The sequence below is a fragment of the Chinchilla lanigera genome, unplaced genomic scaffold (genome assembly GCF_000276665.1).
Source record: "Chinchilla lanigera isolate Chin_1 unplaced genomic scaffold, ChiLan1.0 scaffold00039, whole genome shotgun sequence".
Classification (NCBI taxonomy): Eukaryota; Metazoa; Chordata; class Mammalia; order Rodentia; family Chinchillidae; genus Chinchilla; species Chinchilla lanigera.
Window position 1 is genome coordinate 16,233,856 of NW_004955440.1, and position 25,973 is coordinate 16,259,828.

Below are 25,973 nucleotides of genomic sequence, written 5' to 3' on the forward strand. Positions count from 1 at the left end.
AATATTTTCCTTCAAATATCAAAGTGTTGCTGTCTGATTTCTATGATTTTTGTTATAGGAAATCTTCACACAGTCTGAACACAAAGTGATATTTTTATTTTAAGAGGTTGCATAGATAATTAGAGAAGTTTAAATTTTAATGGGCTTTAACTTTTAATGAGCTCTAATGAGCGAATCTGGAATATTATGATATGTGTCTTTTTGTTTGAAATGTGTTTAAAGGATTTAAAAAATTGTCAGCCACTATCAAATGAACAGGCACTAAGAATAAAATATATTGAGATATACTGTACTAAGAGTTTTTATTCCATTAATTTAGCATTAAAATGATCACAAGCCCAGCACGGTGGCACATGCCTGTAATCCCAGCACTTGGGAGGCAGAGACGGGAGGTCAGAGTCTGAGGCCAGCTTGGGCTACTTAGTGAGTTCAAGAACAGCCTGAACTATAGAGCAAGACCCTGTCTCAAAAAACAAAACAAACAATATGACCACAAATAGGACTGGCATGTAGGGTATAATCCAAGAATCTCTCTAAGACGTTTTTCCTTTAAAAATCTTGCAGTTGTCAACACAGCCCCATTGATGGTGCTGTGGTGGATTTACTAATGGGCAGCTTGTGACACCCCACTGAATTGAATCAGTAGCGTGCTGGGCGTGGAGGGCCCACCTGAGGGTTGGTGCCAACAGCATAAAAGGAGAACTGGAGAGAAGAGGGTGGCTATTGATTCTCCTGGAGAAACTTGTCACATTGGTTTTCCTAATATGAACTCAGCTGTTCTCATATTCAGAGCAGCTCGGGTCCTCACGGTCGCTGAGGATGGCTTCTCTTCAAGGGAGCTCTGGTCCTTACCTTGAGCATCACTTCCTGGCTCCAGGGCAGATCCCTCAGCCTGCTAGCACAGATCCTTCATCCCACTGGTGCAGACTTCCTAGCTTCCACCACAGCCCTTTGGGCCCTCCCAGGGCAGAGCCTTGACACAGACTTGCGTGATACATGGTCGTGCGCTCTAGGCCTCCAGCTGGACTCATGCAGGACATTGCCATGGGATCCAGGCCCTCAGCTGGATTCTTTGGGTCTATAGAGTGAGGACAGATCTCCTGTACTCTTTTGCATTTGACTCTTTGGGTGAATATGATAAAATAATCCTATAAATTATGTGTCCTCTATTAAATCCTTTCCCTGTAAATCCTGACAACAGGTGCTAATATGAACATATGTTAACATTTCTAGCCATACACGAATAGCCACCATCTTCATAACAGATCCTTCTGGTGATTTAGAGTTTAAAGATTTTTACCAAACCCATGTTAACTGTTTTTACCTTACCACAATTTACTGAGACAAACATTGCTGTTGCCCTTTCATAGACTAAGAAAATGAGTGCAAAAATAGAAGGTGACTTACTTGTCCTAAGTATTACAGATAGTAGACACTGGAGCTCAGTACAGAACCCAGGAGGTCTCCCAGTGTAGGTTTAGTCTGTTTATAATATCTTAGTCTATGATCCAGTGTTTAAGGAACCTGGAAAAGCAATGTAAATTCTAGGGTTAAAAGTTTAAAAAGGATTTTAAAGAGCAGCTGGTCCAGTCCCCATGTTTCCCAGCTGTAGAGACAAAAAATGATTACAATTCAATGACTTCAACTTAATTCTCAAGGTGTGTAACATCTTTTTACAGGAGTGGTAAGCCAAGTAAACAATTCCCTCAAATATATATATATACATATATAATAAATATAATATCTAAATATATGTATTATATATATCAAATACATACTATGCATCTATATATCAAATATATGTAAAAAATCTTTTGAACTAAAGCAATTGCGATTTATTTCTCTACTGTGTCCTAAACTTACTTGGCAATATTGCTGATGACTACAATTCCCAAATGGTACTGAGGTTCCCCAGGGTGGTGCAAGAAACTCATAGAGGGTAGAGCTACATAGAGTATTTCAGATTTTGGAGAAGAACATGCTATTAATGACATCCATCAAAAACATAAGAACCACTAGTCAAGGTAACTCAAATTTAAGCATTAGGTCATGTTACATTCATTTCAGTGACAGCTTATTCTTGTAAAGCTGTTTTGGCAGTTGCTATAATAAAAACCAAATATGACACCATAATTGATGTGACTCAGGAAACAAATCTAATCTGATTCCAGTATTTAAATTGTGCAGTGCTCAACAACTGCACAAGGACATTTGTAACTAATTGTGACTGCCTATGAATAAACTGAAGTATACTTCTGTGTTAGTCTGCTTTCCCTCACTGTGACAAAATGCCCGAAATAATCAACAAAAGGAAAGGTTTATTTTGGATAATGGTGTCAAAGGTATCAGTCCATGGTCATTTGGTCCTACTGTGTTAAGCCTGGGGCAGTGAAGCACATCATGACAGAAGCATCTGGCAGAGGAAGCTTGTTAAACTCATGGTGAGGGGAAGCAAAGAGAGAAAGAAGAGGGACCATGGTCTCAATACCTCCCTCATGGGCATGCCACCAATGACCTCGCTTCCTCCCACTAAGCCCTTTCTCCTGAGGGCTCCATCACCTTCCTGTATTGCCACAGCTAGAGACCAAGATTTCACACATGGGCCTTTGGGGAATGTTTCATACAGGATTCTACTCCTCATATTTCAAGCTATAGCACTTTCCTTCAATGTACACATGCTATATTTTAAATGGTTAATGCATTACTAGGACATGAGATTAATCTCTTGACTTAAATCTTTAATAAATGGTAGTTCTGAATATCTCCTGACCTAGATGTTCCACAATGTGGAAAATTTTATGGCAATGCTAAAGGCGACCTACACCAAGAAAGTCTGAGAATCTCTGTCTTAACAGTCAAGAATGTCGACTTCAGTCTCACTGCTTACCATCTGTGCTGCTTTGGATGAAACCTCTTTCACCTCCATTTTTATCAATGAAATGAAACTTACAGTGCTGCCTCCACAGAGCTAGCGCACACATCAATAAGCCAGTACAGTTAAGCCGGTGTGAGGAAGCCACAGGATGGAAGTTCTCTCTGTTGCCATCAGCCCTGGTGTTTATAAGACAAGCTTGTACTAGACAGTCTGCAGCATGTGCCTGCTGAGGTGTCAGTCAAATGCAGATTAGCTCAACTTGGGAAGCCTTTGCATGAACTAGAGAACTTTCTTTTCTCACTATTGTATTTTTTTCTTCCTATATATAGGAGGAAATGTGCCGAGATTTTTTTTGAGAAATCAAATAGAGTTGACTGTTCTATCCTTCATAATTCCAGAAAAGGTAAAGAGCTTATTGTCCCAGACAGACTCAGAAGCACTATATGTGCACCTTTTATTTTCAGAAAGAGCTAAAAGCTGCACGCCAGAGTACAGGTCTGAGTGATCATCCCTTTGAGTAGATACCCTTTGAAATCGACCATTTATTCTCACATTCAAAAACTAACTGTAGCTTTCTTTTCATTGACTCTTTAAAGTTATCACAACTATATTTAGGAAATATCACACACAAATTGAGTTTTGTGTCTCTGACTTCCTGTGCAATTATCAGTCTTCTAAAGTAAAGCTATATTTTTATTTCCTTTGAAGGTTTTCCCCCAGCAATTACTTTCTATCTATTCTTTGCCCTGAAAGTGGCATAATACAAATATGAAATGAGAAGAGGTAACACTACACAAATTTATCATGCCACATTTGTATTACTATAAATCATGGTCATAGGAATTATTCAGTGACTTTCTAAGAAACAACATAATGATAAGCATAAATCAGAGCACAAAACTGTATCAATATAATCCTAATTTTATAGAACAAAAAATCAGATATGTATGCACATACAGAAAAATGTCTGAAGGAAGTATATCAAATATTTTATTACCTCTGGTTATAATATCCAAGAACTTTATCACCAGTTACTTTTGGCTCAGATATAATTATTTCAACTGAAAAAGATAGAGCCTGCATGTAATTTAGCTTAAGTTATGAAGCTAGTTCATCACTGGAGATGCCTGTGGATGTGTGATGCACTGGGTGAGTAACTTGCAATGTAAGCGCTCAGATCACCCGTTCCAAATTCTCTTGGTTTGGCACTGATGCAGCAGTGTTACGGCAGCTTTGAGCATCACCTTCGAACATGACAATGTCCAAAGCAGGAAGCAAGGGGACATGCAGCCCTTCTTCTTGTAAAGCTGTCATTGTCATCAGCGGGGGAAATATGTCCCAAAAGCTGACTGCTTTTATACCACTGGACAGACTGCCATGTTTGGCATGGACCAATCAGGATTCTTCCCTAGAGGATAAGTACATAATCTGGGGGATGGGGAGAGGGTTATGTCATCAAGTAGAAGAAGGAAAACTGTCATGCAATGAGTAATCAAACCCACATAACAGCCTACAAACTTTAATGTATTTCTCAAGCATTACCGTCTCTGCTACTTTAAACTAAACCTCTTCGTATCTCCATTTCTTGTCTATAAAATGGAGCTTATTATAATTTTGCTTTGTATACATCAATAAGTCAGTATGGTGAAGCAAGGACAAGAAAGCCCCAGGAAGGAAGCTGTCTCTGTTACCATTAGCCATGGAGCTTATAAGACGAGCTTTGACTAGACAGTGTGTTTGCACCATGTGCCTGCTACTGTACCAAATATTTTAACCCAAAATCGCAATTTAAATATTATAAAATAAACAAAATTATATAAGAAAGGTCAACCTCACTTTCAAAACAACCCTGATAGATTAGGAGAAATAAGACACAGGAAAATTGTGAATATTGTCTATTCATCTTTCTGTAGGTACACCTGGCAGAAGCGTATATATCCTCCATTCCACAGGCAGTATTATCTAATGTTCACACTAGAATTCCCTCTTAAAAATAACTGCAACAGCTTGACCAGCTCATGTGTCAACAAAAGCTGACAGAAAAGAAAACAAAACCCAACAGAAAGAAACAGTTTTAAATTTGTTGAATGAAGATTACGTTCCAGGTACTAACATGCCAAGAAAGGGATCTCTCGGGTGCAGTGGACTGTTGGTCTGGACTGGTGAGCCAAGGAGGTCCCCAAGTGCCAATATCATCAGAAAGGACTGTGCGTCGGTGTGAAGTCCTTACGACTCAGCGCCTAGAAGCCTGCGCGTCCCTCCCTGGTCGATAGATTTTAACATGTATATTTGATTAAATGTACTTAACAAAGGACAGTTGGAATCATCAACGGGCCGTGAAAAAAATATAAAACGCATTGGAAATCTGTTGCGATAAAGATTTAACCAGGAAGTGACTATTTCCAAATTGCAGCATTACAGGATGAGAGGGAGCCTGTAAAATTGGCCATGACTTTAGGAGGCGAAGGCGGAGCTGGAGGAAAACCACCGCGAGCGCTGCAATGTCCTGAAGGCAGATACTATCGGGGGAGACAATACCAAAACGTAAAGAGACCGCGGGTGTAGAAGTGTTATGCAGTAGGAAGAAAATGTAGGGCTATATAAAAATTGGGCAGCCCGTTGTTTCATTCACAGCTCCGGGAGGGTGCGGGTTCCCAGCTGTCCTGCTGCTCTCCAGAGCGTCTTGAAGGCACTTTCCGGCTGCATCTGGAGCACAGGAGGGGGAGTCAGCACTTTTTTTTTTTTTGCGTGTATGCTCCACATGGGAGCTGGTTTGAACTGCATTGTTCATTCGCTGTCTAGATACTGAAAAGCAGTCATTTTGGGATTGCTGTCATTTTATCACTTTAAAAAACGGAAAGCCTGTACTGTTTCAGACCCTGTTCTGTGTTGTGGAGCTGTCCTTGCACATAAAATCAAAGTTCCCACCCTCATAAACAGAACTGGGCAGGAGCGGACCCAGTCGCGACTCTATGACCCTTGTTGTGATCTTAGGTCCCAAAACCAAACAGTTTTAGTAGAATTCTGCCTTTCTTCTTGACCAGGTAAACTTAAGGGCACTAAGTGCTTATAATTGTATACACTAGCTTTCTCAGGTATCCAGTACTTCACTGAAAATTCTGTATGAGCAAAGCAATACCTTCGTGGGTTCATAATTATACAAAAGGAACATATTTTGTCTTGAATAACGGGGACCTTGTGTAGCACACGCTTACAAACATAATAGCCAATGTGGAAGGCATTTCTATCATGTGATTAAAGAACGATTGGAAGCATATCACAGAACACAAATAAACACAGCATCTTATTAAATTCATCTCCAGTGAAGGTCACTATATAGCATATGTACACGTAAATATAATTCCTTAAGGAACACATCAGGTCTACGTGCTTGGCTTTGCCTAAAATATAAACGGTAATAAAGCGCTTGATCTGAAACCTCTCAGTGAAGTATGTAGCATAATATAACTAATGAATTGGTTTATAAACCAGGCATTTGTGTATGTACTCTCATATAAACCTTAACCAGAATTAATCCTTGTATTATGTTTGAGCATTGAAGCATAAAAATAATAAAATTAATAACATATGAATGATAAGGCACTGTGACTTGAGGTTATTGCCGAATTGTCCCAGCAGATGTTAATTTTAATAATCTTGGAGACTTTAATAATTATTTATTTGGCTAATTGGAGATTGTGCATAGTTACATTAAACTGGTAATATTAATTACATACTTTAATTACTTCTAGACTCTAAGCTTGTGTTGTTACCTAAAATACCATGAAATTTCAAGATAATAATTAAATAGGAGATTTGATATATTCCCCAGAATGGGGACCTTGTGCAGCAAATGCTTACAAATGACAATAACAGTTAATAATGTAAACAATAAATGATGTTAGAATAAGTTAAAGCCGCATTGTCTTCTGAAAATTTCTCCACTGGAAATGCATGAGCCCTGATCGCTGAAATTTTTAGCCACTGTGCCAGTGAAAAGGAGGTGGAGAGGTAAGAGATCTAAAGAAAAAGAAAATGTATCTGATAGCAAAGTAATAAGCAGACTCATAGTTGTTTAAAAAATAAGACCTTAGATAAATAATGTCTTACATACCTACATGATTGTGGGTGGGCATGTGGAAATATCCAAAGTGTAGGCTACTGCACTCAGATAAAATGCTTTCACTCACATATTATATTATAAAGTTTTTCAAATATACAGAAAAAAATTGAAAGACATAACAGTAAATACCTAGATACCCACCAACCTGGACTCAAGCAAGTAGTTTTATTTTATACTTGAAGAGAGTACTCCATGGGAGACAAGAGAAGAAACTAGAGCAGTAGTTAAAAATATTAAGCATCATCAATTATACTTTATAACTGATAAGCCATGGAAAATACAGTTAAATGTAAGATCCCCTTTAAAATAACAGCAAACTATTAAAATGTCAAAGAATCAACAAGAAATGTACAGGATCTATCTGAACAGAAAATATTTGTTGGGGGGGGTACCAGGAATCAAACTCAGGACCTCATGCTTCCCAAGCAGGCACTGTGCCGCTGCACTAAATCCCCAGCCTGAGATATATATACTAAGTCACATAAATAAGGTTTAAAGCAATGGGAGAACATAAACTTATTCTTAGGAAAAATATCACTCAGTATTATAAGGATATAAATTCACTCTAAAATAATGTTAAATTCTTGTGGAATCCATTAAAAAATAACCAAATTATTTTAACAAAAACTATTTTTCACATTTACTTAAAAGAATAACTTTATGAAAGGGCAAAAAGTCTAACAAGAAGGAAACTAACATACAAAATATTAAAATATTTCAGAAAAGATAATTTTTTAAATGGTAGTACAAGAATAGACAGGGAAATCAATAGAGAAATAGACCATGGAGAGAGTGGAGTTCTCAGAAATATATTCACGGAAAAAGGAAGATTTTAGTACACAATAAAGTGGGTTTGCAAGACACTGGAGAAGAAATACACTGTTCAGTACGTGTAATTTCTTCAAACAGATAGACATTTGAATAAAATACAATACTTTGTACTTATTTCTAACAAATTATACACAGACTAAAGGTTTAAACCCTTTTTGAAGATAAAATACATGAAGAAAAAAATACATGAAGAAAGAAAATGAATTCTTCTTTAGTAATCTTGGACCAGAAAAGGCATTTCTTAGTACTAACAGAAACCTGTAATAAGCAAAAACCCAGGTAAGTTTGACTATAAAGGCTTTCAATCATTTATGCTCAACCAAAAATTATCAGAAAGTAAATCAATAAGGTCAGCAGTCTAGAGAAGTATGAATGACTCTTAAAGCATGAATTTAATAAACACAAAGGTCAAAAATCAGGCAAAATGTCCTGTAGATGTCGAACAGAAACATGCAAATTCCGATCATATAGAAAGAACTACTATTCATGAAAAAATATTAGTATTGCACATCTTCACTATAAACAAAAACAATGAGATACAGTACTTAAGTCTTTCAGGGAAAAATTTCAAAATCACAAATAGTGAGGATTAATAAAGGCCATAGAAAATAGGAATTGTATGTATTTGCTATGTTTATAAATCTAAATTATACAGAGGTCAAAAGTTAGGAAGATCTAAGTGTACAGATACAGAAAGTTGCACAAAATACATTGCTAAGAAAAAGAAAGTCATGGGACAGCGTGTTTAGTATGAAAGTATTTTTGTAAAGAGGAACATATGCACTTACATACTTATATACGGATAGAAAATGTGCAGAACTTCATATATAAAATTGTTTATAAGGTATGTTTCTCAAGGGAAACATAGTGAAGAATATGGAAAAAGATAAATAGGTACCTCTTATTTTTTATAAAATTCCAAGATTTTTTAAATTTAACTTTTTATTTATTTATTTATTTTTATTTTTTTATTTGTTTTGGTTTCTGGTTTTTTTCCAGGACCGGGAATCGAACTCACCACCTTGGGTTTGCCAGTTATTGTTTTAATATAGTTGTGTATTCATAAATTTTCTAAACAATGAGCATTTGTTTTCATATAAAAAACTTTTTGAAATAAATACTAAAATATTTTACAGAAAAGGAAAAACTACTTAAAATAACAAAAGCAAAACCAGCCAGTTCTGCAGCTTCTCTGCTGGGGAGACGCTGAGCACTAACACCACAGCTTATTGGGTCTTCTGAGCTGGAAGTAACTGTGTGTTGTCTTCTTTGTGATTTTCACTCCACTGGGTGGGCCCAGTCATTCTCAGCTAATGATTCTGTTATCTTCATAAAGCCCTCATTTAAGGAGCACGCTAGGCATCATTATAGATAGTGATCTGGAGCGAGAGGACCCACCTGCCAATTGTGGTCAAAATTCTGTTGCCCAAGAGGGCAGGACAGGTGCATCCCCTTCTAGCATAATGTTTTCGTAAGCTCATTGGAGGGTGGACCACACCTCAGTGTACAGTAGGTGTTTATTAGAGGCTACAGCTGATATTCATAAAATGCACTCTTCATTGTACATTGAGTATGTGCCAAATACTGCTCTAAGTTCCTTATATCTTTAACTAATTTGAATCTGATTGACTCCATCATATTATTATCCCTTTTATTGTTTTCAGTATATAGATAAAGAAACTCAATGTTTGTTTGGTTTGGTTTAGATTTACTTTGGTTTTCGTTTTTTGAGACAGAATCTTGCATATAGTTCAGACTAACCTTGAACCCACTGAGATCCTCCTGCCTCAGCCTCTGGAATACTGGAATTATAGGCACGCATCACCAATCACCACCTTAATAACTCCCTCAAGAACATATAACTAGAATGGAGTTGACAGACTAATCTAGAACCTGCCAGTTCTGATGTTTGTATTCTGTATATTGCCACATGCTATACTTATGTAGTGAACTATCCAGTCAAGGGGACTTTTAGAGGGCAGAAGAGAATCCAGCTATTGGTGTATGAACTTGTATGATGTCTAGAGGCAGCACAGGAATATTTTCATGAGACTACAGGCCTTCTTAAATTTCTGCTCTGTTTTCAATGCTAGTGTGACTTATTGTGGTTTTCACCAATTCCCAGCGCCTGGCAAGAGCCCTGAGTTTATAAAATTCTCCTTATGAGGAGAAGGACATGGAATCAGCAGTCTGACCTAGCCACTGAGAGCCTGAACACTCGGACCTGACCTTGCCTTAGTCATGCTTTTTGCCAAGGTATTCTGTGAATGTAGGGCCTTGGGAGATTCTTGGGAGAACTCGGAGGGGGCCGTCCTACAGGGAGAACACTGAGCTTCCTTGGGGTTGAGGGGAAGGTTATTTAGTGACAGACGCTGAGAAGAGTGTTCCCAGGCCACGTCGTGAAGCACACTTATCCCAAACGCAACTTTGAGGGTGGAAGCTCCGTTTATATATTTGTTTGTTGTAAGGCAGAAGAATTTTCCTGTATTGGAACACCATCCTGGCAATTTTGAGAAGAGAAATGGTATCTGATGCACAGGAAATGTGACCATCACTTTAATCCTCCAGCAGCAAAATTGCTTTGTGACTTGGCGGAATTGCAGAATACTGATCAAAATAGAAACATCGCACAAGCTAAGCCGGGTAAAATTTACCTGGAGTCGTGCTGCCACTGGTGCGTGACAGGTGAGTAAATGCCACCGGCAGTGCAGCCTTCGAGAACACCTTACGGAGCACCGCTAACACGGCACGCTATAAAAACCCATTTCTAACAATTAACTGTAAATGTCCCATGAAGCGATCCTCTCTGGACAGCTGGCCACAGAAGCCTGAAGATTTCTTTTACTAAACAGGAAGCCAGGATACCTGACTCACACTAAAGGCAGTTCTTCCCTGGTCATGTCCATGGAATTCCATGCTAAAGGTCTCACATGGCGAGTTCCATTTCAAGGTTTTCCTACAAGCAGTCACTAAGGCGAAGACTTTTGAGACTTGAGAAAACAGACAGCTATTGTATCAGCAGGCTCGAGCCTGTTGCTCGGTGGTGGACACTCAGCAAGTGTGGATACTCACTGCCGTGCTTTACACCGCGAACAAAATACTAAGGCTACTTTGTTTCCCACGCTGACTAATGTAGACAGCAGCCTCACCAAATATAGAAGGGATTTTCTAGCCCAGCTCACTTCCTCATATTACCAAGCCCTGGGACCTGCAACTGACCGTGATGCCACGTGTCACAGGACTGTGTATCTAGCTGTGCCTCCCCCTGCTTCACCTTCTTCCGCTCCCAGCCGTCATTCCAGTGTGGTTCTGCTTTGTGTCGAACACCTGTCTTTGTGGAAAGTACAATGACAAACAGACCCACTACATGGAATGTAAAGTGATTCATAGTGACAATTAAGTCGCACATGCCATATCTATGTCATCAACACAAACGCTACCCGCCCATTGCTTTTGGACAGTACACTTTGTTTTCTCTGTTTGCTTGTACGCGTGTTTCATCAAGCTTCGGTGGCTCTTTGTCTTTGCCTCTTTCTTCCCGGAATTATTGTTAGAGAAACATCTCCCAAGCAGGCATTGCCAAGCGTTACTCTGTGTCTTTTAAGATGGTCAGGCTTCCCAATAATTTATCTCATCTCCTATTTTCTAGCACCATCAACCCTAGTCTTTGCTTCTGCCCCACGGGATTCTTTTATTCTTGCAACCGCCCATGACACCTTGAGCTTCCATGTCCCATTACGGCGTGAAACCTGTACTCTCAGGGAAGCCCACACTGCCGGGCTCATGCTCCAAACAGCTCTGCTGGAAGGAATTCAGATACTTCTTTACTGTTTCCTTATGGAAAAAAAAAAAAATGTATTCTAACTTTTCTTGTGGCAGGAGAGTGAATGGCTAACACACAGATAAGGGAAGGTTGTGAGCACTTTTCAGGTTAATAAAAATTATTACCCTGTGATACTTGTTTGAAATCTTAAGTATTATGTTTCTGCTAATAATGCTATTTGGTTATTATTAAACCCACAAATATTAGTGCGTAGGTTTTCTCAGACTACTTGCCTTCTTGTCATTTTTCCTTAAATCATTAGGACTCACATCATATCACAGGAATATCATAAGATTTGTATTTCTCTTGTCCTATATAAATACTTTTTCACTGGTTTAGCCTTTAGGTTGTTTTGTTTTAGAAAAAAATGATTCTGACTTTCTCTCCCTTGGAAATATCTCTTCAAAAGCTGCTCCTTCTCACTTTTCTGGGTCCCATGCTTGTTAAGGAACTGCATGCTCAGGGCACAAATGGAAATCAGTTCCTTAATGGCTATGGATTTCACATGGAGAACTCCACATATGTTTCTCATTTTTTTCTCCCTTTTATGCTGCATACTTGTGCTGAATCATTTTATTGGTAATGTGGGAGATGCCAGAATATTTACTGGGTCATAGTCATGGGAGTGTGCTGCTATTTGGATTATGCTTGGATAATGCCAACACAATCAATCAAAACAGAAACATTTGGTCAAAGAAGCATCTCTAAGTAATTAGCATAAGGCTAATAGCTTTGTGTATTTAACCAAACCTCGCTACTTTGATGTGAGTCAGAAAGAAATTTAGCAGAGTCTCTTACCTTGTAAAACAATTGCATGTCTTAAAAAGTGGAGAAATCTTGTTAGAATTTGTTTAGTTACCACGTCCCGGGGACAATCAGGTTACTTCTGGGGTGTGCCAGTGCAAGTCTGAGGGGACACGAACACATTCTCCTTCATGCTGTTCTTGGCTTCTTCCTCCATCAAATCAGCATGACTTAATGTATTTTATGTATTTGGAGACATATACAAAAATGCAATGAAAACTGGGAACCTTCTCCATGGATAAATATACACATGAAATTTGCAAACTTCAAAAGCTTTCTAGACTCTCTAAAACTAATCCATGGATCTCATGTGGCTTTGTTAAGAACTCAGGAAAGATAACCCTTAAAGTCCTGTTCAGCTTACAATTTTAAGATTGTGTGAATGTTTCTTTCACAGTGCTGATGGTTCGTGCGTCGCCAGCTGTTCCCTCAGGACAAACTCTTCCGGCACGGTTATATCAGAGTTTGCAGAGGGGCCAAAGCATGAAGCTTTATTTTCAATCTAGTAATGGTTCTGCATTCATGGGCTTCTTTTAATGAGGGGGGCTTTTGGAATTCAGAATATCTAAGGAATCGGCACACGGTCCTGCCTCACAACCACCCAAGAGTGACCGACAAGCACCACCTTCTGGAGGAAATGCGAAGTAGATGTCAAAGTTGGTGGTTCCTGCCTGAGCTGTGCTTTTCGGAGGTACCCCGGGCCCAAGCTGTCTCTGACATCAGCTTTAATCTTTTCCCACCTTCCTTCAGCAATCACTTTCCCTTAGTGTAACAACTGTCAGTCCACCTTTGGCCCAAAGAAGTATACAAGATGGCTGCAGTCTAAAAAATTAACTGTTAATTGAAAGAATTCTACCTTTCATAGGAAATTCCACAGTAACAAAACTCAGATCGTTGAAGACAAGGGCTGTAGTTCATGTGAGAAGCTGTACATTCAAGTGACTTACAATTGACTTGTCCTTAAAATGCTGGCAAAGTGGTTTAAAGTACTTAGGCGGGGCTGGGGATTTAGCTCAGTGGCAAAGCGCCTGCCTGGCAAGCGCAAGGTCATGAGTTCGGTTCCCAGTACCTAAGAAAAACAAAAACAAAAACAAAACAAAAAAAAAAAGTACTTAGGGGGATAGAGGTGGTATTACCAAAGCAAGAAAGTGCCTTGGAGGTAACAATGATTAGTTCATTAAAACACTATTCTATTGAAGATTCGTGCACAATAAGGCAGCAAGACTGGATAGTAATGATTTATTTTGAGCATAACAAAAGTATTATTCTAGAAATTAGCTACATACTCTTCCTCGTGGGTCCAGTAACCGCTTTTTGAAAGGCATATTCACTTTGGGGAACTGGTACATGCATACAACATATCGTGACCATTTTCATCCTTTTACCTCCCTTTTCTTCTCCTGTGGCCATGACACCTTTCCCTATCTCCAAGACCTACCTTCTACTTTTATATCATCTCTCTTCCATCTATTTATATTAGAGTGCATGGTAGATTTTTATACATGCTGTGGGTTTTATTGTAAGCTGAAAATTTATGAAGTAACATAATTCCCAGAAAATGGAACTGTTTGTGCCTATTTTCATGATGACCTCAAACACTTCATTTATTATGATTTTTATAGAAACTTTTTGTTTCAATATTTCTCTGGTCTCCTAATAAGCTATTGATGCCAATATGAATCTCTTTGCCTGTAGAGATTCCTAAGAGTGCCAAGATTTGTAAAGGTTTGCTTCATTGCAAAGTGAAAGATTCTTATCCAATGTATACATTGTTCTGCTTTGTTTTGCTTTTAATCAAAGAGCCAAAAATGACTGTTTCCTGAGAAATGATCCTTTTTTTACAACAAAACAATTCCTTAAAACTCATTCACAATACATTTACTCATTGGAAATCTTTTGGAGGTTGAATTAGATAGCGGAAATTTTCTTTAGGTCTGTCATACTCCAAAGCTAGGTTGTTTATCTCCAGGGAGATAAACTGAGTAGAGTGAAGTTTGCTCTAGGAGAGTGGATGGACCCTTGGAAACACACTGTAAATGTGTTCGTGTATTTCTCCTGGCATTTTAAATGAGAAAGTAGGCATTGATTTTTTTTACCCCCAGATGAAATTTCTATATTCTTCCTACAAGTATTCAGTCTGCCAAGTGTTTTGCTACTCCCAAGAGGTTATTAGTCATTCTGTAAAGTTATATTTATTTTCTTAAACTTACTTTCCAGATGGACATATGTATCATTTCATTAAAGCCAAATGTGACTTATAAAATTTGAGACTAGTAATTAATCACACCAGGGAGGGCAGCAGAGGGAGGGAGGCGAACGGAGCATCCTCAAGAAAACAAGAAGACGAAAGCAGCTCCATATTTGAGCCACAGGCCTTGCTCTTTCCCAAGCACTTTTTATATATGGACATGTCTGAACTCTGATCTTGCAAAATAACTGTTACTCCTACTTTATAAAGGGGTAGGGGAGGCCCTGAGAGCTAAGGGCTCGTGCAGCCAGGCTTTGAATTCAGGTCTGCCTGCTCTCGAGTCCAAGTGCTTTCCAGTCCACAGTGCTGCCTCTTAAAGTTAAGCGTTCAGCCTTGACCGCTGTGAAGGCTTACGCACTTGTACAGGTTCTCTATAGCCAATAATGGGAAAGTAAAGAATGATTAATGCTTTACACAGCCCATTCACGAACACTGTTCTTAAATTACATCCATTATTAAAGACTCCCACTTTTTAAATAATATATCCATTTGTTTACGTAAAAATATATGTAACTGACGAATACAGTTTGATCAGCAATATTTGTCAACCACCCCATACTTTTTAGAGCTGAATTATCTTTTACTCAAACCCACATAAAGAGAACAGCCTACCACCCTACAGAAGCATACGTAGGATCATATCTTTCTAAAGTACAGCAATGAGAAGAAGAGAACGGAAAACACAGCTGCGTTGCTGAGGTCTACGCACACACAAAGAAAAGAACTAGGCGGGGCTGACAATCATTTAGGATAAAGCACTGGGTCAAGGCAGCGAAGGCAACAATGGAAGTACTTCCAGCTATTTTAGAGAAGGGAAGTAACCTGACATACACCGGGGAAGAGACCACAGCAGAAAGAAAGCTCTGATCACCTCTGTCATCATGCTCTCGGAGAAGCTTTGATAAATACCCTGGCCAAGTTTGGAGAGCGTATTGTTTTAAACCAGAGACCCGGCCAAAGAGGAGGAAGTCTGTAGCATACCAATATCCAGTCCAGCACCAGGTACCCTGAGAAGGAGCAGATGTAAACACAGTGATTTAAATTTCTCAGCAGAATGCAGCAGCCCTTCAGCCAGTAGTTAGTCTAGAAAACAACCAGAAATGATTTCCTATAAACGAAAGAACTGGGAAAGGGGTGAGAAGCTAACATCCAGGTTTTGAGGCTGCCGAGAAAGGAGAGGACATGGCACGCATTCGGACAGAACAAAGGCCCATGTGTCAAAGATGCAGCTTGGTAAATATTGCAGACAGGGGCCAGGAGCAACGCCTCACTCTGTGCTGGGATTTGGGGCTGGAACTAAACAGACCTGATGGGGTTGGCCTTCGAAATTAATAGACTTCAATGCTGGGATTGTTCACACACTTTATCACACACAATGAAGACATTTTACTAAAGTGCTTCCCTGAGAATGGCCTGTAAAACCTCAGTGTGACTCTTTCCAAGTTAGGAACACAGAACACGCACAGTCCAGGAAACACTTCTTTTCCTTGGTGCTGGGAATTGAACTCAGGACCTGTGCATGCCGAGTAAGTACTCGGACACTAAGCTGTACCCCAGACCTAAATGCGTTTCGTTAGGTCATTTCACATTGTAACACTGTGGGGTTTGCGAGTTCACAGTGCAAAGGCTGCCTTTTGCCCCGTAAGTGTTTTGTTTGGGTCTGCCCACATGTTTGGAATTGGCAGGATTCCGACAGAATCTTGGTTAACTGAGAAAAACAGATTAACAAGTCTTTTCACTCATGATTTACGATTTAAAGGAACTCTTTGGTAAAGTTAAAGAGGGGCATTAAGGAATGCCTCTATGAGATGCTAGCGAACTACCACTGATAAACCTGGGTGTCTCTGCGACCTCCCAGGTGAGCCAATGTTGCCTCTTCTCTTTCCTGTTTTCCTCTCTCTTCTTTTCATCTCTCTCCCTCTCCCTCTCTCTGTCTCTCTCTCTCTCTGTCTCTCTCTCTGTCTCTCTCTCTCCCTCTCCCTCTCTCTCTCTCACCTGAGTACACTTCTTTTTTCATACACGTCCTTTATATATAACAAATTAATCACTTTGTATATGAAAACACGGCTATGCCTTCTAAAGGAAATTGGTTCACCCCTTTCAGCCAGGCCCTTCGTTCCTGATCAGGACAGTAACATGTGAAGAACCAACATGAACTCTTCTTCAATAGCAGGACAAAGTAAGAACATGCATTTGCTATGGATATTTTTCTTCTGTCATGTGACTAAGACAAGAAATTACGTGCTTGTACAAGTCTTGATACTTTCTTCTTACAATCTTTAAATTGCCGACTATTTAACATGTATTTTTTATTCTCATTCACCCTGGATCTTTGAGTCAAATTTTAAGAAAGATAGCTCTACGGTCAACACAGATATGATTCCCTGGGTTTTCTTATGGTATAAAATTAGTATACGCACTTCCCAAAAGCTCTCTCAAGGACTGTAGATGAATTACAAGATAATAGCAGACCCTTTCACCAGAGGCTGGATTATCTGGTTTTCGGGTGGATGCTTTCTATCTAGTGTTGGTTGAGAAGAGATGTCAGTTATGAAAAAGGGAGATGGGTAGTAAGTCAGGGATTCCTGACAGCATTGCCTGAGGGAATGAGGTGAGCGTGGTAGTCCTAGGCTTGCTTGGGTCACATCCATCTCCGGCTTTTCCGCCCTGCTCTGTACCGAGGGATAATCATCCTGTGGGTTGTGTTTCCCGGGCTTTCTTGCCACTGGTTAATGGCCAGTGGGCGATCATCACTGGAAGATCAGAGGATGGAAAGAAGATAGAAACCAGATTCTGCTCCCTGTTAGTATTGATTTCACTCAGGCGATGAGTCATCTGCAAAACAAACTTCACCAGAGCCAATAAGAGATCACTTATCATCTCTATTTACCACGCTTTGGATGGATCAGAACACATTTTTCTCTGGACTGTATTACGAGGTGTCACCTCCAAACATGATGGGCAGTGTGATATACTACTGAAGGACATATGCACCACCCTGTTTTACTGAATGCGAATCTGTGCCTCAGAGACCGATCAGTCTTCAAGAGTTTCAGGGAAGGGACTGTGGACATACAGTGTGCAGCCTTTTGTGATCTTTACTTCACCAGAAATAGACTTATCAAGACCTTAAGTGTGACGTGCCCCATTGTCTTGGATTTTCAGGGACAAAAACACCATAGCTCCTCCCACAACTTAAAGCAAATGCTGAACAACCAATGTAGGACACATGTGGAGTCTGTGCTTCTTCTTCTGGTAGGTTCTGTCCATTTTGCCTCTCCAACCTATAGAAAATGTGGTCAAGCACCCATTCGCAGGTTAAAGATGCCAGTAATGGTAAAAATCTTGACTACACTGGGGTAGACAGAGAATTCATGAACAAAAAACCAAACTGCACAGGAAATACTTCAAAGAATTAACAACTGGGATCTCATCTTATTGAAAAGTTTTTGCACATCTAAAGAAATCACCAATGAAGTAAAAAGAAAACCCATGAATTGGGAAAAAATTTTAGCCAACTGCCCCTCAGACATAGGACTTCTGTCTAGGACATATAAAGAATTAAAAAAAAATTAAGCCTCCCAAATTCAAAGACCCAATCCAAAAATGGGCATCTGAGATGAATACACACTTCTCTAAGGAAGAGCTACTAATGGTGAATAAATACATGAAAAAATGTTCAACATCATTAGTCATTCAAGAAATGCAAATTAAAACAACACTGAGATTCCGTCTCACATAGAAACAATGGCTATCATCAAGAAATCAGCCAATAACAAATGCTGGAGAGGCTGTGGGGAGAAAGGAACCCCACTCCACTGCTGGTGGAAGTATACGGTGGTGAAACCACTGTGGAAATCAATTTAGAGATTCCTCAAAAACTAGGATTAGAGGTCCCATGTAACCCAGCTATCCTCCTTCTGGGCATTTTCCCAGAAGAATTAAAGACATCATACCACAGTGATATGTGTACACCCATGTTTATAGCAGCACAATTTGTTATAGCTAAATCTTGGAAACAACCCAGATGCCCATCCACTAAGGAATGGATAAAAAGGTTGTGGTATTTTTATACAATGGAGTATTATTCAGCTATTAAAAAAGATAAACTTGAGGCTTTTGTAGGTAAATGGATGCAGCTAGAGACCATACTCATAAGTGAAATAAATCGGACCCACATGTGTAAACACCATATGGTCTCCTTGGCGTAGGAACCTGAAAGACTAGGTAAAACTCAAAACATAGAATAGATGATAGGAAATGAAGGAAACTGCTCAGAGGAAGGAACAACTGGGATGAGGGAAAGAAGAAAAAAGAAAGAAGGAAGGCAAAACATAAATATATATATGAATAGTTGCGATGACTGTATTGCTGTTGTCTGATGGTGTACTGAAATGAACAGTCAATGCTCACAATTTTTTATCTCCTGATAGACTTTGCATGCTTGTGTCTAGTGGTCTGAGCAACTGACTTGAAGGTAACAATATGCAATGGAAGTACAGTGGTGAACCACTAGCATCTTGTCTAGTGAAACTCTGCATTATCTCTAATGCTTTACTGAAAAATTATTTTCTTATTCTCTTTAATGGTTTGAGCAATCTTTCATTCTTACATCTGGTAATCTGAGCAATGTAGTTGAGGATAGCGATATGCAATGTAACAACCAGTGTTGATTCGTATTATCTTGTCTTGAGACCCTGTATCACTTTGAATGTTCTTGCTTTGATTTGTTTATGTACGTGATACTGGTATGCTGCTACTGTTCTATTTTTTTGTTTGTTTGTGTCTCCTGTACTACTCTCTTTTTTAAAAAAAGATGCTGGTAATAAGATTTCTTTTTGATTGGTGGACACCCATAACTCTCCACTCATCGAAGACATAAAAAGTGCTCAGCTCAGTCTAAGAGAGAGATGACTGCAGAGCTGGTCCTGAGAGACCCTGAACAACCGGAAGATGCAAAGCCTGGAGTCTGACTCCGCCCCACAAGTGTCAGCGCATGAGGCCATGTCTAGAACTTCTTGCACTGGCAGCAGAGGGAAAGGGCAGTTCCAGTTGGGATAAGCCTGCTCCTCCATAGTTTGGAAGGGCAAAAAGAAGCTTCTTGGTATGGCCTTTAAACCAACCCCTGGAAGGAGTCTTTGAGAGGCTCTTTGCGTGGATAAGGAGACCCAAAAAAGAGGGATGTTTCAGCATCTGAAGGCTGCCGGCAGGGGAAAACTACTCAGGTGAGATTCGTCATTGGGTATGACTGAATGCGGGGTCTGCAATGACAGGATACAGCCTTTCCAATCACATCAGACACTGTTAGATCCCACACATTTAAACTGATCGTGAAGGGTGTGAGGTAACCTTTGGGGACGTGGAGACACTAGCAAGAGAGAGGAGTACATACAGCTCTCTTCTGCATTGCAAGTCTCCTAGTTTGTAAGAAGATTGCACAAAGGAGAAATTTGAAATTGAATGATGGGATAAATTGTAAAGGAATGATATTGCTCTGAAACAAGCTTTTAACAATGAGAGAAAGAAGAGACCACTTGCTTCAAGGCTGGGGAGTGAACAAGCCACAATAAGCAATAATTCGGAGGCTGCCCCTGTGAAATACAAGGGGCAATAAAATATACAGTGCACATTTAAATTAAAACCTTTATTACAGTAAAAGACACACTGCCACTGATCTCCCCAAACTGTCCCCTGTCGCTTCAGATACACCTGTCCTATTATGCTTGCCACTGTGAAATCCTCTCTTGTGATTGTCTGAGGTAGGATCAAAAATACAGTGAATGCTGTGCTCAGTGGCATGACAGAAAAACAAAAATATCGCAGCAAGTCTTCCATCCCTTTTTACTAGATCTGGCACCATGCAACTTTAGGCTCTTCCCAGAGTCAGAATGACCACGAGATGTGAAATGTTTTCAGGGGATTCACGACATCCAGGGAGCCATGACAGCACAACTAGAGACACCCACGAAAATGCATTTCCCAAACTGCTCCAGAAAGCGGCAGTGATGATGGAATAAGTGTGCTCACACTGAGGGAGAGTATGTTGAGAGGGGTTAATGTCAATGTGTCTTTTGGTATTAAATGTTTTTATTTAAACATACACTGTATTGTGTTTTCAGACATCATATATGTGCAGGCTGCCTATAGTTCTGTGCTGAGAAGGACTGTAAGCTTGACCAGGATGCGTGGGAAGATGCGCTGTGACCATGCAGACTTGGAAACCAGGAGCAGTGGTCCACATGTCCTGTCCCTGTCATCTGCGGGGTAGGGAAGCAGGACAACAGACTCGGCATTGACAGCCGTTAGGAGCTAGATCCTAAGGGAACAGTAGGCAAATGAAGGAGAGGTGGAACGAACTATGTATATTGTGTTCAAGAGGACACAAATTTATTTGTGAATTTGAATATAAGCTACTGCCGAAGAGGAAAACTGGCTTTGGTTCATTGCTGGGTTTTCACAGTCACCATTGCCACTAACAGTACGACACATCCCTGGTCACAGGAGTCCCGTAACTCTGTGGATGAGAGTCTCTTGAGGAACTATCATTGAAGATGATTACTAACTAAAACACTGGCTCTGTAAATTACCAGTAAGACTGGACTGTTACTTAGACAGCGTCTTGAACAGGAAGCAACAAGTTAGAAGCAGAATGAGGTGTTGGCGGCACATTAAACCCTCTTCCTTTAGGTCCCACCGGCTTGCTTTCAGGAGTGTGGGAGCCTCTCCTGAGATTTTTCTCCAGTTTACACCCTGGCATCCCAGTTCCCTCTGCAACACTAGAATTTCTTAAATGGAAAATTTCCTTCCCTCTAATCCAGCCTATACCCAGTCATCATAGTTCTCTTTCAAAATACTGCGTTGTCTGTATTCTGTATTGCTTTAAAATATTCAGTAGGAGCTTATTGCTTACCAAATAGAAACTAAAGTTTTGGTGAGTCATGCAAGTGTCTCCATGACGTTGGTTCGATCTGCTTTTCCACCCTGAACTTTCACATCTCTGCCCAGCCTGTCTTGGGGTAACTGTGCAGCGCTCCCCGCGTTTTCCTAGTGGTTCTTCTTTCTCCGCTTTGCTCATGATGTTCTTTCCGCCAAGCGTGTGCAGCCTTCGCCTGCTCTCCCAGCCGGCGCTGGAAGCCCATCAACAATGCAGCCTGCTGCAGAAAGCTTTTAATATCCCACCAGCCAGCAACCGCAATCAGAAGTCAGCTCTACCTAGTGCCTGTCATTTTAAGATGGATTTTACCACATATTAATTTCTGTTTTAAAGGTAAAATGATCAGGCTAATTAATATTTTTTCTCAATAATATAAACCATGCTTTATTCCTCTGTGTAGCTTATTGTGATTGGTGCAACAGGATTTCTTCAAAGATTGGTGAATCGATAACTTAAAAATAAGTGAATGTTTGAGGTGATAAAAATGCTTGAGATTTAGGTAGAGGTCATGGGCGTGTAATACTGTGAACGCACTAAATAACACTTAAAATTTCCATTTCTAGTATCATAGTAGTTTAATTTCCCCTAAATAATTTTTTTTCTAAAGAATGAACCACAGATTAAATGAAAGTTTACATCTTTCCAGCCTTTATCATGCAAACTAGAACCACATCTTTCTGATGTCTTCCATTTCTTCCAGCAGAAGAGAAAGATGCAGATGTGTAATTATACTTTGATATCATTAGCATGGGTATGCTTCATAATTAACTTCTCCAAGTTTTTAAATTTTCTGGTCCAATTAGCTTTTCAGAGCAATGGTTCCTGTACCCTCCATGCCCACTGCTGTGGAATAAACCCATGGTGTTATTTTCTATATCCCCCTATCTTCAATCTGGATGATTTAAGCTGCATTGACCTCCAGTCAGATTAGCTGGCAGGAGAAGTTTGAGAAAAAATATCAATTAGCCTGATCATTTCACCTTTAAAACAGAAATTAAGAAGAAAATATCAATAGAAAAGAACACAACCAATAGAAAATACTTGCATAATTATGGGAGGGGATTTATTAGGTGGGTTATAGGCTCAGAGGCGGGAGAGCCCAGCAGCGAATTCAGCAGCCGTCCAGCCCAAGGAGGTGATGGAAGCACAGAGCAAGAGGCCTCAAGGATGCAGAACTCGTCCATGATCACCGGCCCGGAGTCCGCTGGAGAGTCACAGGCGCGAGTCTGTGCTGCAGGAACCAGAAAACTAGAGGCCAGTGTCAAAAGGCAAAGCAGCAAGAGGCACAGCGACTCAGAGTGACGGGCTCTGCAGGGTGGCACACGTCTTTCTCTTTTTATTCCTCACAGGCTACAACCCTGCTGGGTGCTGCCGTCCGTACCTGGGATGGGCCTTCCCTGCCCGGTGTGCCGGCCTACACGTTAGTCATCCGCAGACACACCTAGAAATATACTTTACTAATCTGTTAGGTGTCTCTTAATCCATTCACATTGACATATGATTAATAGTCACGCATGAGCGGATAGGTTCAAGAGTAACAGTATCACTGTGTACTTCGAGAAACAGTTAAACTGAAAATTTATAGGCGTGCAACATATTTGATCTTGGTTGTATTTGCAAACCAGTGATCATCACAGCCTCTCCCCAGTGTAAATGTGTTTCTGAGAATGTTCCATCACTTACCACAGAAGATATTTTAAAGGGACATTTAAACAAAACACTTAATAGGAGTTAAAGAAAGATTTTCAGTGCAGTCATTGTACCTGCAACGCCTTGGAGTGCGGATGAGATTGCTGGTCCGTGGGTTTTACCCGTGATCTCTCCCTTCTATAAGGTACTCCGCAAGATGTCATCAGGTTCTTCTTTCTCACCCTTTCCTTTACACATAAGTATTACCGGCTACCTATTACCTACCAAAAAAAGCTCTGCCTCCTTGGATCAATGGTTGTACCTTAGAATTAACTGGTGAGCTTTTTTAAAACACACCAAGTGCCAGGCAGAAAGACCATGTTGGCATCCTTTTTAAATCTCTCCAAGTTACTCTAATGTGTAAGCAGATTTTAAACATTACCATCTCAGATGATTTTTTCCAGAATTATTGTTATGATGTCCAGGGACAGAGCTAAAATGGGGGCCATAAGAAGGAGAAAATTGAGGTGCTGCTTCTGCGTGCACTGGGTGTGGGAGAGACAGGGCTGCCCTCTCTAGTGCAGATGGGAAACGAACTTCACATCCGCCCTTGCCAATGGCTGTTGCTCAGGCGCTCCTCAGTCATCTGTGTCTGCCTCGGGCACAAGTGTCACAGCGCAGCCTGCTGAGATCCCTAGTGCTGGCTTGGTAGGGGCCGCCATCTACATTCTGTGCCTCTGCGTTCCAACCCGGCAGCTTCTTAGGGAGCGAAAACTCTGAGAGGCAGAATGGGAAGAGTAAGGCTTATTGGCTGATAATGTCCCCCTTGTGTAAAGATGGAGAGAGAGAGACAGAGAGAGAGAGAGAGAGAGAGAGAGAGAGAAAGAGAGAGAGAGAGAGAGAGAGAGAGAGAAGGGGGCATTTCTGCGTCACCGCTGTTCATAGGCTCTTCTCCCCTGGGCCAGAACTGGGTGCAATTTGTGTCCTATGGTCCACCTGCCATGCCTTCCGTCCCAGTGTGAAACCAGCAATCGTGAGAGGTAAAAATGGTGTTACAGAGTGTGCAGAGACAGTAACCGGTTTAAGGAGTTTTCCTACAAGACCTGGGGTGGACTTCATCGAGGCCCTTTATGACTGTACTTTTGAAAACGTTTCCCTCTAGTCATCATTATGAGGTAATGCATTAGGTAATGTCTTGAAAAATGGCCAGAGGGCTAAAGTGTCAGCTGTACAGCTCACACACCTGAATATACCAACGCTGGTTGTTATTTCTGTACAGCAGTATCTTTGGAATGCCTCATGGACAGAAATTCACGGTGACAACCCTGTTTCTGTAGCTAAGCAAGGCCCTACCAACAAATAAGGTGAACAAAGGCCTAGGCCGCTGACTTCATACTTCAGAGAAGAATTTCCCCTTTCAGCCTACGCAGGGTATGCTCCCAGCCTCCTTTCTCCTTGCCATCAGAGCCAGCTTCCCTTAGCCAAATTGCTGAACCCCACCAGCAAGCCCTAATCACATTTAATTTTGGAACTAAAATTTTTATCATAAGGATTTTCATGAAACACATTACAAATGACAGCACACGATAATGTTGTACAAAACTCAAAGTTACCTCAAAGGACATTTGCAGAGGTACTTCTAAAGTGGCAGGATATTGGTGGTTTAAAATCTTAAATTTCCAGATAAAGAATGGAGCAAAGAGCTGTGTGTGCATATATAGCAATCCCATAAGGAAATTGAGACCTAAACTAAACCTAAACCTAAGGTGAGTATTCCGGAAAGTTATTCTGTACTGATGAAGCATTCTCCACTCACAGTGAAGACCGGTTGAATTTTTCAAGCTCTGTAGTCTACTTTAATGTCATGACTTTTCTATTTACCTGCTACCTTGTGTTCACTCAACTTTTAAAGGTTTCTTGTTCATTTATGGCTCCTTGCTATGCTCCAAAGTGTAAAAAAGTAAATCTTACTTCAACTATTGTCAGTTAAAACTTCATACTTTAGCAAGTGTGAATCTATGCAAGACCAAAATACCGAGCAAATTCAGTTTGCATAAGTAAAGATGAGAAAACAACCAATCGCACTTTTAAAAAGTGTCAGCCTCTGTTTTCATCTTATCTCCTAGAAGAATTTCCAAAAAGCAACAGCGTTATGACACAGTATAGTCAATGTTAATGACAAAGATCAGCAGAAAAAGTGAGGGTGATAGCAAAGAAATGAACAAATCACTGCAAAACTATATACATATTTAATTCATTTATTTTCTTTCTTTTTATCGTGCACATGTGGAACTTAATAACACATGGAAAGACACTTTAATATCTTCACAAGCTGGACAAAAAGCATTTATTTGAATGGCTTTTATGCAGAAATCACACTGACTTGATGATCTCCAAATTCAGTTTTCTCACTTGTGCAGAATAATGCTTTTCAGATTTTCAAAACTAAATATTATTAATCAATACAGTACCAGGTATATTTATGTATACACAACAGTATTCTGTGTTAAAAGTAAGCAAGGTAGCACTGCTATCTTCCTCAGTGTTGGGCTGGTAGCTAATTGAGAAGATGTATATCCTCTCCTGGGCAGTTTCCATGGACTTGCAAGAAAACTCATCATTTCTTATATTACACTGATCAAATATTCAGCTCCATGAAGGTCCTTCTGCTAGGGATTAAGAACAAGGCTGAATTTGATTGTTTTG

General features: G+C 40.1%; 1 long non-coding RNA gene across 1 annotated transcript; it reads right to left on the reverse strand.

Moving 5' to 3' along the window:
• Positions 1-22,702: 22,702 nt before the first annotated feature.
• LOC102030241 lies at positions 22,703-24,330 on the reverse strand. The gene is made up of 3 exons (XR_001235253.1): positions 24,201-24,330; positions 23,402-24,043; positions 22,703-22,886 (listed from the first exon to the last, which is right to left on the reverse strand). It is a non-coding gene; the product is annotated as an uncharacterized LOC102030241 (long non-coding RNA).
• Between the last annotated feature and the right edge of the window lie 1,643 nt (positions 24,331-25,973).